The 16,231-nt window shown below is 60.8% G+C and overlaps 1 protein-coding gene across 1 annotated transcript in view; it reads left to right on the top strand.

Annotated features, from left to right (window-relative positions):
• Positions 1-13,052: 13,052 nt before the first annotated feature.
• Positions 13,053-16,231, top strand: part of GRM4 (glutamate metabotropic receptor 4) — a 51,390-nt gene continuing 48,211 nt past the window's right edge. Inside the window, exon 1 of the mRNA XM_050911254.1 lies at positions 13,053-13,105. The gene's annotated coding sequence lies outside the window, so the exon portion shown is untranslated. The remainder of the gene's footprint in view (positions 13,106-16,231) is intronic.

Here is a 16,231-nt window from a genome sequence, read left to right as displayed (position 1 = left end):
TTCCTGGGGGGAACACGCTCCCACCTTGCCAAAGCGGATTTTTCCGGCTGGAAAACTATTTTCTGCTGGAAGCCAAACTTGGGTGCCCAGCGAGGTGGTGGCCTCAGCGCCAGCGGGCAGGATGCGGCCTCATCCTCCTGGGGGTGGAGGGCTGCGGGGGGGGGCCGGAGCCAGGGGTCCCCGCCAGCATCCCGGGGCCGCTGCCGGTGTGCGGTGCCAGCCCGGCGGTGGCACAGCGGTTCCCTGCTGCCACCTAACGGGGACAGGCCCCCCGGCAGCGGGGCGGGCTGCAGGGGGGGGAAGTCCCTTCCTTCCCGGGGCCCTCCTTCCTCGTGGGGTGGGCCCACGCTGCCGTGGGGTGCAGGTCACCCGAGGGCTGCATCCTCCCTGCAGCCGGTCGGACACGCCGGTGCAAAGGGAGCATCACCTTGGAGCTGTGGGGTTGGGGGGAACTTGTCCTTCTGCGGTGAGGGGAAACTGAGGCACGCAAGGGGCTGATTGCACTGTGGCTGGAAAGGGACCCGGGTGTCCTGGTGCTCATCCCAGACCACGCGTGGGTGCTGCTGGGCACCCTCCGGCTGCGTCAGCTGCACCCACCTTGGGGCTGGGGCTGCGGGAGCAGCGGATTGAGCCCAGCTGGGAGCCCACAGAGGTGCGAACTGGGGCTGCGCCCGCAGCTGGTCCCTGCTCCTTAAAGGCAGGGTGGGCAGGAGATGGTCCTGGCCAGTCCTTGCCCTGCATCCTGTCCTGCAGGGCTTTGCATCCTTCCCCTGCCTGCAGGCAGGATCTGCCTGTCCCTGAGGTGAGTCTCAGCGTCCCTCACTGGGGAGCAGGATGGTGCTGGGGTGGGGGGGAGCTGCTGGGGTGGGCGCAGGGCAAAGTGGGGCTGGGCAGGGCTGAAACGTGTCACTGCCTCTCCCAGCAGGCAGCCTGCCCGTGGCAGTCCCCACGGGGGCTTTGTTGGTCCCCTGGGGAGGGACGGACAGGGGGATGCTGGTGACCCCGACTGCAGGGCTGAGCCCTCCACAGGCTTCTTGCTTTGCCCCCCAAGGACCATAGGGGCAGCATGTTTGTCCCTAGCAGGGGACACCCAGGCACGTGGCACGTCCCTGACCCTGTGACGCGGCTTGCCTGTCCCCAGGAGGGGACGTGACATCCAGCCTGGCCAGAGGATTAGGGCCGGCTATAACGGGCCGGGTGGTCACTGGTCGTTCCCAGCTCCGGTTACGCGGCGCCTGGCCCGAGTGCTGCCTGGCGATGCCAGGGGGTCATCTTTCAAATGGCACAGACACACTGGCAGGGCACCTATGGGGGGGGCACACAAAGGGAAGGGGTGAGGGGCTGGGGGGGAGTTCCACAAGGCTGGAAGTCACCGTGGGGCTGAGCATCCCATCCCTCTGTGCTCCCAAACCCATGGTGGGGCGCAGCGGGCTGTGGTTACCCCCACGGCCCCTGCCTGGGAGAGCGGTCCTGCACGGCGCCTGCTACCTTCAGAGCTTTGTTGTGGGGGACACGAGGCTTCTCGGGTGCTCCGGTCTCCCTCCATCCATCACGAGAGCAGCTTGGTGGGAGTTTGCAAGGCTGTCACCCACCTTCCCAGCCGGCTCCGGGGCCTGATTAATTGCTCACTTAGCAACTGCTAATCTGTACGTAGGTGCTGAAGCCCAAAGAGGTGCACGCGTGTCTCCCCTCGGAGGGGAGCGTCACGATGGCGCGGGCTGGGAGGGTGGCTCAGCGTGACTCGGAGCTGGGGGAGGACAGCAGCGTTCCCATTCCCAATGAGAGCCCCAGGATCCCTGCAGAAGGAGAACACCCCTGAACCAGCCCACCCCTAGCCAGCACCCACGCGTTGCCCTTAAATAGAAGGATTTCTTTAATGGCTGCCCGGAGGGTCCCTGCTCCACAGCATCCTTGGGGAGAGTGCTTGGGGTGCATCGGCTGGGAGGGGGATTTTCCCCGAAGATTTAGGGAAGGCTCTGAGAGGGGTGTTGGGGACGTGACTTGTGTTTCACCCGCTGCACAGGGGTGATGGGAGACTGGTTGCGTGGGAGTTGCGTGCTCATGCTGTGCCACACCTTTTGCAGATGGGGCAGGAGGGGACGGTCCCCACCGCAGCCATGTGTGCGTGGGGTGTTAGGCCAGTGAATTGCCCCAAATACCTTCCTCCCTTTTCCCCCCAGCCTGAAGGGAGCCCGGCGTGGCCGGATCTGTCCCGCCGCATGGCTGCAGTGAGGACGGCTGCCACAGGAAGGCACTGGTGGCTTTTGCTGGAAGTCTGGGGATGTGAGATGCTGAGTCCGGATTTGGGATGGGAGCGCTGGTGTGGGGAGCGTGGGCTGGGGTATGGGGTGGCCTTGGCTGGGGGTCCCGGGGGCTGGCAGCGCTCCCCTGGGACCCATTTGTCACTGCTCCCGGTCCTGGCCAAGGCTGGCTTTTGATCCTTGCTGCAGAGATTTCTCCGGATAGTTTTTCATCGCTCAGTGAAAATCAACCCACCGTGCTGAGCCCCCCTCCCTGTAAACCCTGTCCCCTGCTGCTGGGGTGCCCTCTCTCCCTGGGACCCCACAGCTCCCCTCCTCTCCTTCCCCACCACTGAGTCCCCTCAGAGCTGAGCGATGCACCCACCTTCGTCTCCCCCTCCTTGTCCCAGGGGATGGGGGCTTTGCTGAACCTTGCTATAGCCATTGCACAGGAGAACCCCCCTGGGACCCCTCGCCCGGGGTGCAGTGAGCTGTGCCGCCCTGGCATGGCCGGAGTGCCCGGCCTGGGAGCTTGGGGTGAGGTTTGGCTGCTGAAGGCAGGCTTGGTGGCAAGGCTTTTTTTTTCTTTTAGTTGCTTATGGTGTGAGGAACCATGAAATCTGGGCCATGTTTTATTACAGTGCATATTACACTGGACAAGACAGGAGTAATTAAATGTGTGCTGCTGCTCGGCCCTGCTCGAGCGTGGGCTTGTCCCCGAGTGGTGGCAGTTAAAGGACTCCTCTGTCACCAGGCTGGGGGCTCTGCTTCAGTGTGGGTGTCCCCGTGTGCCCCAGTGCACCATGCCAGTGGCTGGGGAGATGTCCCCTCCATGCCAGCGGACCCTGGACCTGCCTGCCCTGGGCGTTTGGTGCCTGATGGCTGCTGAGCACATCTGGGTGCCAGAACCTCCGTGGGAGCCTGGCCTGAGCAGGGGCTTGGCTTATTGCCTGGGAATTGATCGGGTCATGGGTGAGAACTCGTAATTAGTTAATTTTAATAGCTGGGTCAGAAAAGCTTTCCCTGTGGGAAGCTGTTCTCTCGGCAATAAAAGCATCTTCGACTGATGGTGCCATCCCTAAATTTCCAGGTGCAGTGCCGCTGAGCACCCTGCAAGGGCTATGGCTTCATCTGCTGTGGCTTCAGCAAAGCCACCGCCAGCGGCTCGTGCTGAGCTGGTGCCAGCAAAGGAGAAAAGCGCTGCTGTGGGGAGGCTGCTCCACGCTCCCCGGCTCCTGCCAGGCTGAGCACCGGAGCCAGCGGGAGGTGATGCCACTCTGTGCCACGAGCAGGGTCCTGGGCTGGGGACATGGGACCCTCACTGCCCTGAAATGCTGCTCAGAAGTGAGCTCCTTCACGGCGGCAGCTCCCTGTGTAGCACAGCCCCCTGGTCCCATGCCCTCCTGGGCTCTTGTGACTGGAGCTTGTGGTGCTGCCTGTGCTGAGAAAGAGAAAAAGCAAGGAAAAAAGATAATAATAATAAAGGGTTTGAATATTGAGCAGCTCAATGGGGCCGGGCCCTCCACTGAACTCTGCAAATGGAGTAAAATATGAAGAAGCTCTTAATTAATTGACCAGCATCCAAATTGTGAGCAGAAAGAAGCAGGTAGGGGCTGGGGGGCTGCCGGAGGCAGGCGTGTAGTCACAGGCATGTTAGGCTGTGTGTGTGTGAGGGGTGGTGGACATGACTGGGATGGGGCCGGATCGGATCCGGGGTGATGCTGGGGGAGATGGTCCTTTCTGGAGTGGTGCAAAGAGATGCAGCCATGAGGATGGGGAATCTCTTGGGATGCCACTTCATGGTGCAGGATCCATCCCACCTCTTCCCAAGCGCTTTTATGCCTCTTCCAAAAGCCGCTTTGTTGCACGGGGGACACACACCCCGATACCGGCCGGGGGGGCCCTTCCTGGCGCAGCCCCTCTCGTTGCAGCACCCGATCGATGAGGAACATAATTACTCTTGCAAAGGCAAATCCGTGCCGGCCTTGACTGCTTGGTTGCGCTCCAAGGAAGACAGTGTTTCCTTGCAAAGTATGAGGCCATGAATATTTTATGCCCGAGGAGGATATTTCTTTCAGGAGGTTGTTGCATGAATTATGGAAAAGTTGGGAGGAGAAGACGGGTGTTGTTTCATGATGGCATCGGCTCCATGGTGGAGGCTGCCCTGGTGCTGTGGGGCTTCGCTTGCCCAAGGTCCCTTTCCCTGGGTGGGGGGGCAAGGTCTGCCCCTCGCCCCCCGCCACAGCAACAGGCAGGGAGTGCTGGAGGAGCCCTTGGTGCAAATCCATCCCAGTTTGGGGCAGTTTGCTTTCCAGCAGAGCAGGCTGGTGCATGCAGGGTGAATGGGGCAATTTTTGCACGGGGTCGGAGATGGGATGAGTGCCTTAGCTGCTGGCTTGGAGGCCTTTGAGAGGCATATGGCGGCTTCCCTGGGTGCTTGGAGGGGAGAAGCAAGGCAATGGCAGCCTCACTGGCCCGCTCCATGCTCTCCTCCTTGCTTTCTCCCATCTCCTACGTATCCTCCTGGCTGCTGGCTGGGTACTTGAGATGCCGATGCTCGGTGCTGGGCCCATGCAGCATCCTGCTGCCTTCCAGTGCCGGTCCTTCCCTGACAGCTCGTGGCTGTTTCTGGCTGGGAGCTGGCAATGTGCTGCTCACCAGTCCATCCTGTCCCCTGCCAATGTCCTGCATTCCGGGCGCTGCTGCCGCTCTGCTCCAGCACGGCCGGTCGGAAAGGACAAGGGGATTAACTCCCCACACCATCAGTGGCTTTCGTGTTAGTTAATACGTAAAGATTTTCCTCTAATTGTCCTGTTGGTGCAGAGGGAGTATGTGCTGTCTGGCTGTCACAGTTAATTTTACCACCAAATGTGCTCTCTCCTTCCTTTTTCTCTTTTATTTTTTTTCTTTAAAGAAAGCATTTCCAGCTGCCCATGATCCCTGCGGGTGGAAAAAACCTCTCCTGCAGCCAAATGGAAATGCAGATAGAGCTGTCTGCCCCCCTTTCCTTGGGAAACATCCCATGCCGGGGTTGGGGGACGGGGCCATGTCCCTGGGATGTTGCTCTGGGGACAGGGGGACACCTCTGGCTTTGAAGAGAAAATTGGGGGGGGAGAGAGAAGGCAGGTTGGTCCAGGGGAGCAGGGCAGCATTGCCGGGACCCCAGTGCCTCTGAGGCTACATGGGGGGGTGCCTTTTGCGCTGTGCCAGGCTCTTGCTGCCAGATGAAGCTTTAAAAACAGGATGGGAATAAAAGCCCCACCTTGTTGCCCCCCAGCCCTGCTTCAATCGCAGGTGGAAGTGGCTTCTGCTTGGCGCAATATTTCGCCTAAAATACACGGCTGCGCTAATGACACTAGCGTGGCCAGCGCTGCCGCCTTGTTAGGCAGCTCCATGTCTCAGGTCCTGCCCCGCGTCCCTCCAGGGTTTAACAGCCCTCCTTGGCCGTGCATCTCTGCCGTGGCAGGAGGACGGCAGCTTTGGCCAAAGCTGCATCACCAGCATCCCCAGACCTGTGCTCCTGCGGGATGTGGGGTGATCTGAGCATGGGCGTGATGAGTTTGAGCCATCTCTGTGCTGGTTTAGGTGTAGATCCTGTGCTCTCTGGAGCACCAGCGAAAAAAGGTGCTGAAGGTACACAACGAGAGATTTCCAATGTAACATTGCGCCTCGGCTCTTCATGTTTCTGTATTGTTTAGACCCAGAATCCGGAGTAATCGCTTGCCCAAAATAGCCTCTCGCTGCCCAGCTGCATCCCTGGGCCTGCGCCACGTGAGCCTGAGCTCTCCGACACAGAGCAACTCCTCTGAACCCATTGAGTCTGTCACGGCTAGTTTGCTTTTAAAGACTGTTTAAAGGGTTTTAGTGTTGAGGAGGGGCAGCTGGATATCAGCGGGTGGTGAGAGCAGGAAGGTGCTGTGGGGCGTTTGCTGCTGCTCGGCGTTAGCCGGAGAAGCGTCGATGATGTTTCATGCCAGGGCTGGATCTTGCTGCAGAGAGCTGCTCGTGGGACAAGAAATTCGTCTTTTCCCTTCTTTTCTCCATCAGCTTTCTCAGGAGGGTGGGAGCAACTTGGAAGGGGAGGAAAGTTAGGTCCGTTTCCAGTTTTCTCTGCCTCCGGGTGAGGGCTGGCATCTTGCTCAGCCGCGGATCCCAGTAGGGAGGGGATAAAAATTAAATCAATGTGTTTTGTCAAAGCATTTGTTTGTGTGCCCATGGACAACTCTGACGCTTTCTGTCTGGAGATGTCCCAGGCTGTCCCACGCTGGTAGTGGGTAAAAGAACTCGGTGCTTTTTGCGCCACAGCCCAGCTGCTGAGCACTTGGGTTGGCAGCTCGGACCTGGGGCAGCCCCGGTGAATTAGGCAACGGTTCCTTTTCATCCTCATTTATAAGCAACAGTTTCTAACTGGGATAGGACCAATTCACCAGTTACATTGAGTGGGTCAAACTGGAGAGCATGGCCAACAGCAGCCCTGGTGCTCTCCAGCGAGCAGCAAAGCAGGGTGCAAGGCTCCCGAATCTCCTCTCCCTTCCCGGCGTGGCCGTGCCGGAGCAGCAGCCACAAGAGGGAGGCAGGACATCGCCCAGAGGATGGAGCTGGCTGAGGGCTGGAGCAGTGGGGTGGAAAACCCCCATTTGTGCGGGTTACGGCTTTGCTGCGGCTCCCCGGGGATGGGCTGCGAGTGCAGGGCTTGGCCCCGGATGGGTGTAACGTGGGGATACAAGTTATGGGTTGCGTGGGGCATAAATGCAGCCCAAGCGATGCTGGGAGTGCCAAATGGTTGCAAAGCATGCGGTGAAATGTCACACCGTCCAGGCAACCTGTGCCAGATCAGCTTGTTTCGATCACAAAGCTGGCTTGCTTATTTAATCGAGCAAAACTCCCCGTTGCTGGAGCCTCCGGTACCTCCTCACAAGGTTGGTCCTGGGCCAAAGCTGGCAGCTTTTTCTTTACTGAGGTGTGAGCCTGGCCGGATCCATCAGTGCACTGAGCTGTGCCGGTCTCTGCTCAGCACCTGAGGGTGCGATGTGGGTGCCATGGGGCTGGTGGCCCTGGTGCCAAGGGCTGTCTCCTTGCCGGCACTCTTGCCATTAGGTGGAAGTGTTGTAGAGGAGAAGAGCGCTGGTGCTGCCTGACTCCAGGCTCAGAGAGCGACGAAAGCCAGGCACGAGTCCTTTGTCCTCCTGCAACAGGGAGGCAGTCAGGTACAAAAGGGAATTTTTAGGCTGGATATACCCAGGAGAGAGGAATAAATCCCTGACAAGAGGCTCTGACACTGCAGCTGGAGGAGGTTTGGCCAGGGATGGGCATTGCCACGAAGCAGCGGTGCCTGCTGCTGCCCTCGGCCGCTTGCAGAGGAGCGGGGCCGGATCCCCAGCGTGCGCTCCATCCCCTCAGTGCTGGCATGGGGCTTTTTGGGGGGAAAAGCCCGCAAGCCCAGGGAAAGTGTCCCCCCCCCCCCCCTTGATGGCCTCCAAGAGGCAGGTCTGGCTGCTTGGCTTCAATCGGGGTTTTGCTGGGGGTCCCGCATCAGCCGGGTGGGATGTGGGTGCCTGGCAGGACTCCGAGCTGCAGGAAAGCCGCTGGTGGGGGCTTGGCAGCCCCCAATGCGGGCGAGGGGCAACCAGGGGGCCTGCCAGGGAGCCAGCACGGCCGCGGCAGCCTTCCTCGAGAGGAGGAGTTGTCATCGCTCACAGCCTGCAGCCGAATCATCCCTCCTTCATTGCTAATTCCTCCCCGCAAGCCCGGATGGGCTTTTTTTTTCCCCCATTTCTTTAAATTGCAACTCTTTCCATCGAAATCTGGTTAGTCATGAAGCGTATAATGAGTTTTATGTATATTTAAAATGGTCTGACATTCGGCATCCCATTATCCTCACTCCTCGAGAGAAACATGGACTCGATGTGTGAATGTTGATCCAATAAGAGCGCAGTCAGTACCATTTTTGCTCTCTGAAATATCCATATCTATTACCCATATTCATGTGCTGTTTGTGTGTAGGAGTCTCTTTCTTGTGGAAAGAAATCCAAGGCTGGGTTTTTTTTTCTTGGGCCTGTTATTTAGGGGTGGGGTGTTTGTTTTTTTTCTTTGGACAAGCCAAATTATTTTGTTGCTTGTTTTTGTTTTGCAATTTTGTTTATTCCTTTGGTAACTCCCGTCTCTGGCTCTAGTTGCCCAACACAGGATAACTTGATGGCTTTTTGCAAGCAGCTCATGCAATTTCTGCTGGCAAACAGCTGTGGGGAGCTGAGCCCGGGTCACCCTGCTCAATACCCAGCCTGAAACACCCTGCAAACTTCCAGCAGAGACTTTTTCACATTCCCCTCTTGCTAAGGCTCTTCTCTGCCTGACGTCAGTGAAAACCTTCCCTTTGCTGCAAAAAAAACCCCCAAGGAGCAGGACAAAAGTGTCGACGTGTTCTTCTTTCTTTTATTTTTCCCTCTTAAATCCTTCTCCTCCTCTTTTCTTTTCTTGCAAACTGGCCTTTTGCTTCCTCCTGCGTCACCGACACCAGCCAGGAGCCCTTGACCTGCTGGAGCCTGTGTCCCTCTGCTTCTGCTCCTCCCGGCCACGTTTCTTCCCCAGACAAGTGGGACACCAGAAAAACATCCCCAGCTCTGCTCCCCCCCCCCCTTACCCTGCAAACTTATTTTTCTTTAAATACACATGAAAATAGCTCTTGCTGGGACTCCTGCTTTTTAATTGTGTAGATATTACAGCTAATTACAGTTCTATTAATATTTCACTTTGAATTAAAGATTTATTTTCCTCACCCTTCTATCCAGGAGGGAATTAAATCCACACCCAAGGCAACGGCAGGCGCTGGCAACGCAACCCACAGATAAAAAGGACCGTGTGTGATTCCTGAGCCGCTCTCTCTTTGACGTGAGTGACCCGTGAAGAGGAAGGAGGAGGTGGTGGCTTGGCCGTAAATTATTCAAAGCCCTTTTGCAGAGCTGAGCTGGAAAGTCCAGTCCATAAGATGCGGTTTCATGTTTTCCTATATTAATAAAAAAATTGCAAGCAGCATGTCTCCTTGGTGGTGCTCGGTGGCTTTAGCCGTGGACACGGTGACCTTCCTCACTGGACAGGGGCCAGGGCAGTGGGAAGCTGGATGCTACGTGGCCGGAGCTGTGCCTGTCTGGGAGACAGCCACGGGCTGCGCAGGCTCGGGGCATGCTGGAGCCTCCTGCCCGGGGGTCTGCAAGCCCTGGAGGTTCAGGGAAAGGCTGCTGGTGGCCCTGGAGATGGTGGAGCACCCTGCAATCCCTGGATGGACATGAACACCGAGCTGGGAATTGGCTCGGGGTGTACCCCTCCAACCCTGCCTCCAGAACGGGAGAGGCAGCAACTTGTTTGGTTCCTCTTGTTTTGAGCCTGATGAGGCCGTATTGATCCTGCGGAGGACGGTACTGCGTCCATTTGCTGACAGTATTGAACTCTCCCGGAGTATTTGATCATCTTTTGACCCGCGCGCCGAGGAGGAGCCCTGGCCACAGCAGCAGCGACCTTTGTGGGATTTGCTGAACCGCTCTCGGGGTAACCCCGTACACGGGCTGCTTCCCCGGTGTTGCTGGGGCATCTCCCATCCGTCACTGTGCCCTCCTGCCCGTCCTGCTCAGCCACCACAGCGTGGCCTTTCCCATCGTGCTGGGGGAAGCTCGGCAGCATCGGCTTGAGCCTGGCTTCCAAATGTTAATTGTGTTTGGGCGTTCTCAGTGGTGACACGAGTGCTGATGGTATTTCGGCTTCTGGCTGATGGCAGGGAGGGGGGTGTGAGAAGGGGAGGTGTGCAGTCCGTGAGGCTTGGAGAAAAGAAAAGAGACACTGCCAGCTGCAGCCATGGTGGCAAGAGCATCCCCCAAATCCCTGGGACTCAGGTCCCCAAGACGGGGTGGTGGGGTTGGATGACGATTATTTTCCATCAGAGCCAGGGGAGCAGCGAGCACCAAGCACCCCTGGGCGAGCAGGCTGCCGGAGCAATTCAGGTGATGCTTCAGCCCAAACTTCTGCGTAATTTAGCCCAGACATCTTCCCCCGGCGATTCTTCAGGACCTGGGCAAAGCGGAGCAGGCTGGCCCGGTGTCCTTGTGCCCGGGGGCACAGCCCTGCCCCAGTGCTGCAAGACCCCAGGCTGTGAGCGGGATGCCCTTGTTTCTCCTTGAAGGCAGAGCATGTGTCTTGGAAATCCCGCAGGAGCTGAGGGCTTCACCCGACCCGGAGCAGAGAGCTTGACCTCAGGGTGCCTCTCAGAGCTGCTTTTGGTGAAGGGATTTGTGCCCGGCATATCCCACGGTGGCTGGAGCCCCCTCAGCCCTGGCTTGTGGGTGACCCACGAGCTCGGGGCAGTGGCTGCTGCCTCTGGTGTGCCCCGAGGCTCTTTGGGGCTTGGGACAGGCAAGGGGCTCCTCTTCTCCCAGGGGCTCGGTGGCCCTGGGTACCGGTGGGCACAGACCCCTCTCCTGCCCATGACTCTCTGCCCTACATCATGCCAGTTCAAATAGCCCCCTTGGTCACCAGGTGATCCCAGATGTGGGTCTTTGGTTGGGTCCTGGGGGGCTCTCCCAACCCTGTTGCAGCGTTTCAGCTGCTGTCTGTGGTGGGGACAACGTGGCTCCTCGATGTTTGGAACCCCCCCCCCCCCCGGCTGCTCTGCTCCCCACGCAGAAGGGCCTGGGTGAGTCCTTGCCACCCTAAAAGCCTGTTGGAAATGTCACGGACCCCCAAGACGGGCAGACGCTGGGTGAAAGCGGCTGCCCTGGAGCTGTGCTTGGGGACAGGAGGTTGCTCCTGGTGGGACAGATCGCAGCTAAGAGCCGGGCTGTCACCATCATCCATCCTTGTGTCCCCTCCCCATCAGCCAGAGCGCAGAGGTCCTTTTGCTTTGATTCCTGGCATGGGTGCTGGCATGGGCGAGGGTTGCACGCCGTGCGTGCACGCGTGGCGGGGCTGGATGGGGCTGTCCCCCTCCCGGGGCTGCCTTCCCCTGCACCAGAGCAGAATAACAACGAGAACCGCTCCGGCTCTCGCTGTAAACGAAATCACTGCAACAGCCTGGTCTCTCTGCAGGAGACAGTGCTCTGGGCATGATCCCGTGAGCATCTGAATCCATGGGAATCTCGCCATTTATTTTAGTGGCAGGAGGGCAGCTGGCCAGCTTTTCAGGCGAGTGCACCTCGCTGGAGAGCACGTAGCTCCTTCAAAAGCCCGGCCAGGGCGTTGCGCTGGGAGCAGGGCGGCCCTGAGTGCCTCTGAAAAACCAGCTCGTCTCCAGCCTCCTCATCAGGACCTGGGTGACAGGGCTGCGATCGCCAGCCCCGAGCCCTTTGCAGTGGCACCCTTCCTGCCCGGGACCTGGCTGACCCCGCACCAGGGCTGGTATTTTGCTATTCCAAGCAAGCAACACAAATCATCCCTTAGGGAAGATGAGGCTGGAAATGCATGTTGGAAGGGCTGTGCTTTGCTTTTTGGTGCTCGGAGGGGCAGGTGGAGCTGCAGAGAGCCCTCCCCACAGCCAGACCCCCCCTGGGATCCCTGCATGGGCTGGGTGCTCTCGCAGCCCTGGCATGCCGGCAGGTGTACTCCCTAATCGCTCCGGTGACCGATTATCTCGCAGTCATTACCATGATGGATCGGAGCAGTTAATGTGTCAATGGCCATTACTAGGGGGCTGTGTTTTCTCTGGATTAATGATTTGACACACCACAACGGGCTCCTCGGAGCTGCTGGGGCCTGGGGGGGGGGTTTGATAGCGAAAGGAGGCGATGCACGAGCCGTGCGCCGCGGGCACGTGTGCGGAGCGGGGTGTTGGCATCATTTTATGGGAGGCTGAAGAGAAGGGCAATGGTTTGGGGTGACGTGGCTCTCGTGAGAGCCTCCTCCCTTGTCACTGCCCCATGGAGCTGCTCCCACCACGGGAGGGGAAATTTGGGGACGGCTGTTAGTGCGCGCAGTGGGAGCCTCGCAGCAGCCTGGCGTGGGGGACCCTTCCTGTGCCCCTGCCACGCACTGTGCTCCTTGCAGGGTCTCGCAGGGCTTGGCAAAGGCTGGTGCGTTTGCACCCACGGGAGCTGTCGTGGGCCTCTGCTGCTGCAAATCCTGAAATTAGAGGATGTGACCTGTGGGAAGCTCTTTAGCACCGCGGGGGCTGGAGGCCTGGACTCCTGTCAGTCCTGCTGCTGTGTTCATGGCCGCGATGATGGCTGTAGGTGATGGGCAAAGGCCAAGTACGAGCAAAATACGTCTCGATGCAAAGACCAGCAGGGGAGAGGTGCTGGGGACAGCAGGGCATGAGAGGGGCCAGGTCCATCCCCCTTCCCGCCGGCCGGGGCTTTTGCAGCCCTTCGTGCCCGGTGCTGCTCGCCGGAGGGGGGCTTGCGGGGCTGCAGCCGTTCCGCCCCCGCCGGGAGCGGGGGGGGGGGGGCAGCCGGGGCGGGTGCGGGGTCCCCCGCCGCCTCCCCGCCGCGGTGCGCTAGTGCTTTAAAAGGCTGGCAAAGCCGGCGGCGGGCTTCCCAGCGCCTCTTCATGCAAAACTTCCCCGGCCCCGACCCTCCTCCTCCTCCTCTTCCTCCTCCTTCTCCTCCTCCTCCTTCTCCTCCTCCTCCTCCTCCTCCTCCTCCTCCTCCTCGTCGCGGCTGCGGTGTGCGGAGCGCGGCGGGTCCCGCCCGGCTGCGGCTCGCTCGGCTCCCCGGGCCGGGGCCGGGGCTGGGGGGGGGGGGCGGCGGCGGGCTGCCCCCGCCGCATGCCGCAGGGCCCCCCGGGGTGCCCGCGCCCCGCCGGGGCCGGAGGCGAATCGCGGCACCGGGCAGCGGCCGCGGGCGGAGACGGGGTCGGCGGCGCCGCCAACTTCGCGCTGCCCCCGGGTAAGTGCGGGGCGGCGCGGAAGGGGCGCGGAGCATCCCCGGGACACCCGGTCCCCCCCCAAACCTTCCCCGAGGGGCTGGGGTGCCCCCTCCTCCTCCTCCCTGCAGCCCCGCTGCTGCCCCCCCGCCCCCCCCCCCCCCCCCCGGCAAATTTTCCGCCTTCTTATTTTTGTTTTAGGGGGGCTGCGACAGCGGAGGCTGCAGCAGGGAGCCCCCCCCCCCCCGAGCCCCAGCCCGGCTGCCCCCCACCCTCCCGCGGCAGCTCCCCGGCTCCCCCCTCTCTCACTCATTGCATTATTCATAGTTGTGGGGCTGCGGAGCGCTGCCCCTCGCCTCCCCGCAGCACTGCCAGCGCCCCGCTGCATCCCGCCGTGGGGGGCATGGCGGGACACCCCCCTGCCCCAGTCCCCAAGCCTGCCACCTTTGTCCCCAGAGGTGCCCATCGCCCCGGTGTGGGCTATGGGAGGGGAGTTGGGGGGCTCGTCCGGCTGGAGAGGGCTGGGAAGGGGTTTTGGGGGCAGGAGGCACCGGGCAGGGGCTGGTGGCTGTGGCCGAGCCGCAGGCGGGTGGCTGCCCTCGCCTCGCCTCGCCGCAGCGGGCAGGGCCCGCAGAGCCCGCCGCAGGGCAGGGCAGGGGGAGAGGGAGCCGGTGCTTTGCCCAGGTCAGTGGGGAAGGGGCTGCCCCTTCGAGCTTTGAGGGGCTTTGGGGGTTAAGACCCTTCCCCGGAGCTGGAAGGACCCCACGGAGGTATCCCCGGTTCGGGGCAGGGAGCCCCGCTCCCTGTGCAGACACACGCTCCCAGGTTTGTTTTCCTCTCCGGAGCGCTCTCCCGCTCCTCGGCGCTTTTTGGGAGAGCGGATCTGCGTGGCTTCGGGAGCCGCTGGGGAAGTTGGCAGCCGTGGGAAAAAAACGGAGAACTCTCCCACCGCCTTCCCAGGCGCAGCCCCGCCACCCTCCTCCTCCTCCTCCTCCTCCTCCTTCTCCTGGTGTGATGAGTTTGCCGTGCTCTGCCAGCCAGGTTATTTTTCTGTGGGCTGCTTCAGGTTTGGGGGGGGGGGGGGATGCCCACCGCCTTCAGCGGCGGTTGCGACGGAGAGGCTGCGGAGTGAGTCATTGCCATCGCTGCCGCTGCCGGGTGACCTGTGGCTCGGGGCTTGATGGGGGGGGATGGCACGAAGCTGGGCTGGGGTGACCGGAGGAGCTCAGTGGCACTGGCCGCTCACTGAGGCAGGGCCTGGGGAGGGAGGGAACTGAGCTGATCTGTTGAATGCAGCGAGGAGCTCGGGGAAAATGCCAAGAGAAGTGCCAAAAGAAATAGCTCATTTCCTTCCCTCTCTTTGCTCCCTGTAAGCAGAGCTTTATCCGCACCAGGGCAGCGGGCGAGGGGTGTGGGGGGACGTGCTGGGCACGGCTCCGGCTGGGGGGAGAGCCAGGGCGAGACCCTCCTCCCGGTGACCTGCCGCCTCCGTGCTGAGAGCCACGGTCCGATGGGATGTGCAGAGATCCTGGCTGCTTTTGGCCAGCCTGGCTGAGCCGGGGGGATGCAGCGCTGGGGGCTGCAGTGAGGGTGGTCCGTCTTTTTGTGAGGGTGGTGGGTCCCTGCGGGCAGCAGCGGGCTCCAGCTGCCCCGGGCTGGGGGGGGGCACAGGCAAGCCCATTTTGGGGAGGGCAGCAGGCGCTGGGCTGGTGGTGCTGGGCAGACCCCGGGGTGTCGGGGCAGCGGAGGGAGAGCTTCAAGGGGATTTTACAGTGGGAACCAAAGCTCGGGGGCAGCCGTGGCCCGGCCCTGCATCCCAGGGGCCAGCATCGCCCTGCGGAGGAGCCTGCCGGCTCCCCAAAAAAGAGTGTCACGTGCTTCAACTTTGGCATCAGGCAGGAGGAGGATGGATTTGTCAGCTCAGCCACCCCCTTCCAGCTCTTCCCAGAAAGGCAACGGCTTGAAGATGTGGCAGGTCCTAATTATAACATACACGAGCCCGCTCCTGCCGCCCTCCCCGGCTTCGCGCCCGCTGCGGGCACCATCTCTTCCTCTCGGGCTTCGCGTCTAATGGAAGGGTTTCCTCTGCGGGGTCTGGTTCCCTGTGCCCCTGTGCTGTGGATGGCCCTGCACAAAGCCCGGCTCAGGATGGGGGGCTCTGCCCCTGCCGGGGCTTTTCCCAGGCTGGGTATGCGCAGGGGCTCGTGCTGCCGGACCGCAGTCTTGGGGCGTAGGTGTGATGGGGAGCAGAAACGCCGGGCAGTGTTGTGGGCACCGCTGGGCACCAGCAGTCAGGCCACGCTCTTGCTCTGAGCCAGCGCCGTCCCAATTTGCAGGAGGTGATCAAAAATTAATTGCGGGATTTCGCTGCACGTGGCAGGAGCGGGGATGAGCGCCGGCTCCTTCCCTCCCTCCGGCCTCTCCCGGCTGGAGCTCTGTGCACGTTGGCTGCCGGCAGAGACCCCGCGCTGCCTCCCGCAAGGTGAGCTGCTGCAATCTCCGCTTGCTCTGCGGCCGGATCCTGCTCCTCTTCCCCTTGCCGCGCTATCCGATCCTTCAAAGTGAGGGATTAGCCCTGGCCTGCTTGGCAGTGGGGAGGGAGGGGGAAGGAGAGAGCTTGCCTGCAGTTAAGGAGAGATAGATATATATATATATATGTATATAGCGTGTGATAAATATTCCCTGGGTCTGATCCGTGCCCAGTGGGAGCATTTTTCTTTGGACTTCAGCATCCTTTGGGGGATGCTCCGGGGCAGCAAGGAGGGTGGCGATACCCGGCTTTTCTCCCTGTGGGGCTCTGAGCCGGGCGCTGGCTGGACCTTGTTGCAGAGAGGTCGAGTCGGCACCCTGGCGATGGGCTTGGGCTTATGCAAGCGTTGCGATACCGGTTTGTGCATCGATTGAGGGATTGCTGGGGGGGCTGTGTCTCGGAGCACATCGGGTGGGTTTTGATGGTAAAATCTGGGGTCTCTGCTCGCCGCTGCCTGCTGAGCCGTGGCCTTGCTTTTCCTCTGAGCGAACGCTGGGGTACTTGACCTGAATACTTAAGGTTTTGCCTGTCGAGAGAGAACTTAACCTGGTGTCCCCTCCCTCCGTGTCTAAATTCTGCTGTACTTCATGGAGCTTTTGCAATTAAAAAAACCAGGAGC

Source organism: Gymnogyps californianus, chromosome 27 (assembly GCF_018139145.2).
Source record: "Gymnogyps californianus isolate 813 chromosome 27, ASM1813914v2, whole genome shotgun sequence".
Taxonomy (NCBI): domain Eukaryota; kingdom Metazoa; phylum Chordata; class Aves; order Accipitriformes; family Cathartidae; genus Gymnogyps; species Gymnogyps californianus.
The sequence above is the reverse complement of the archived record's forward strand: the minus strand, read 5'-3'. Positions and strand labels throughout refer to the sequence as shown.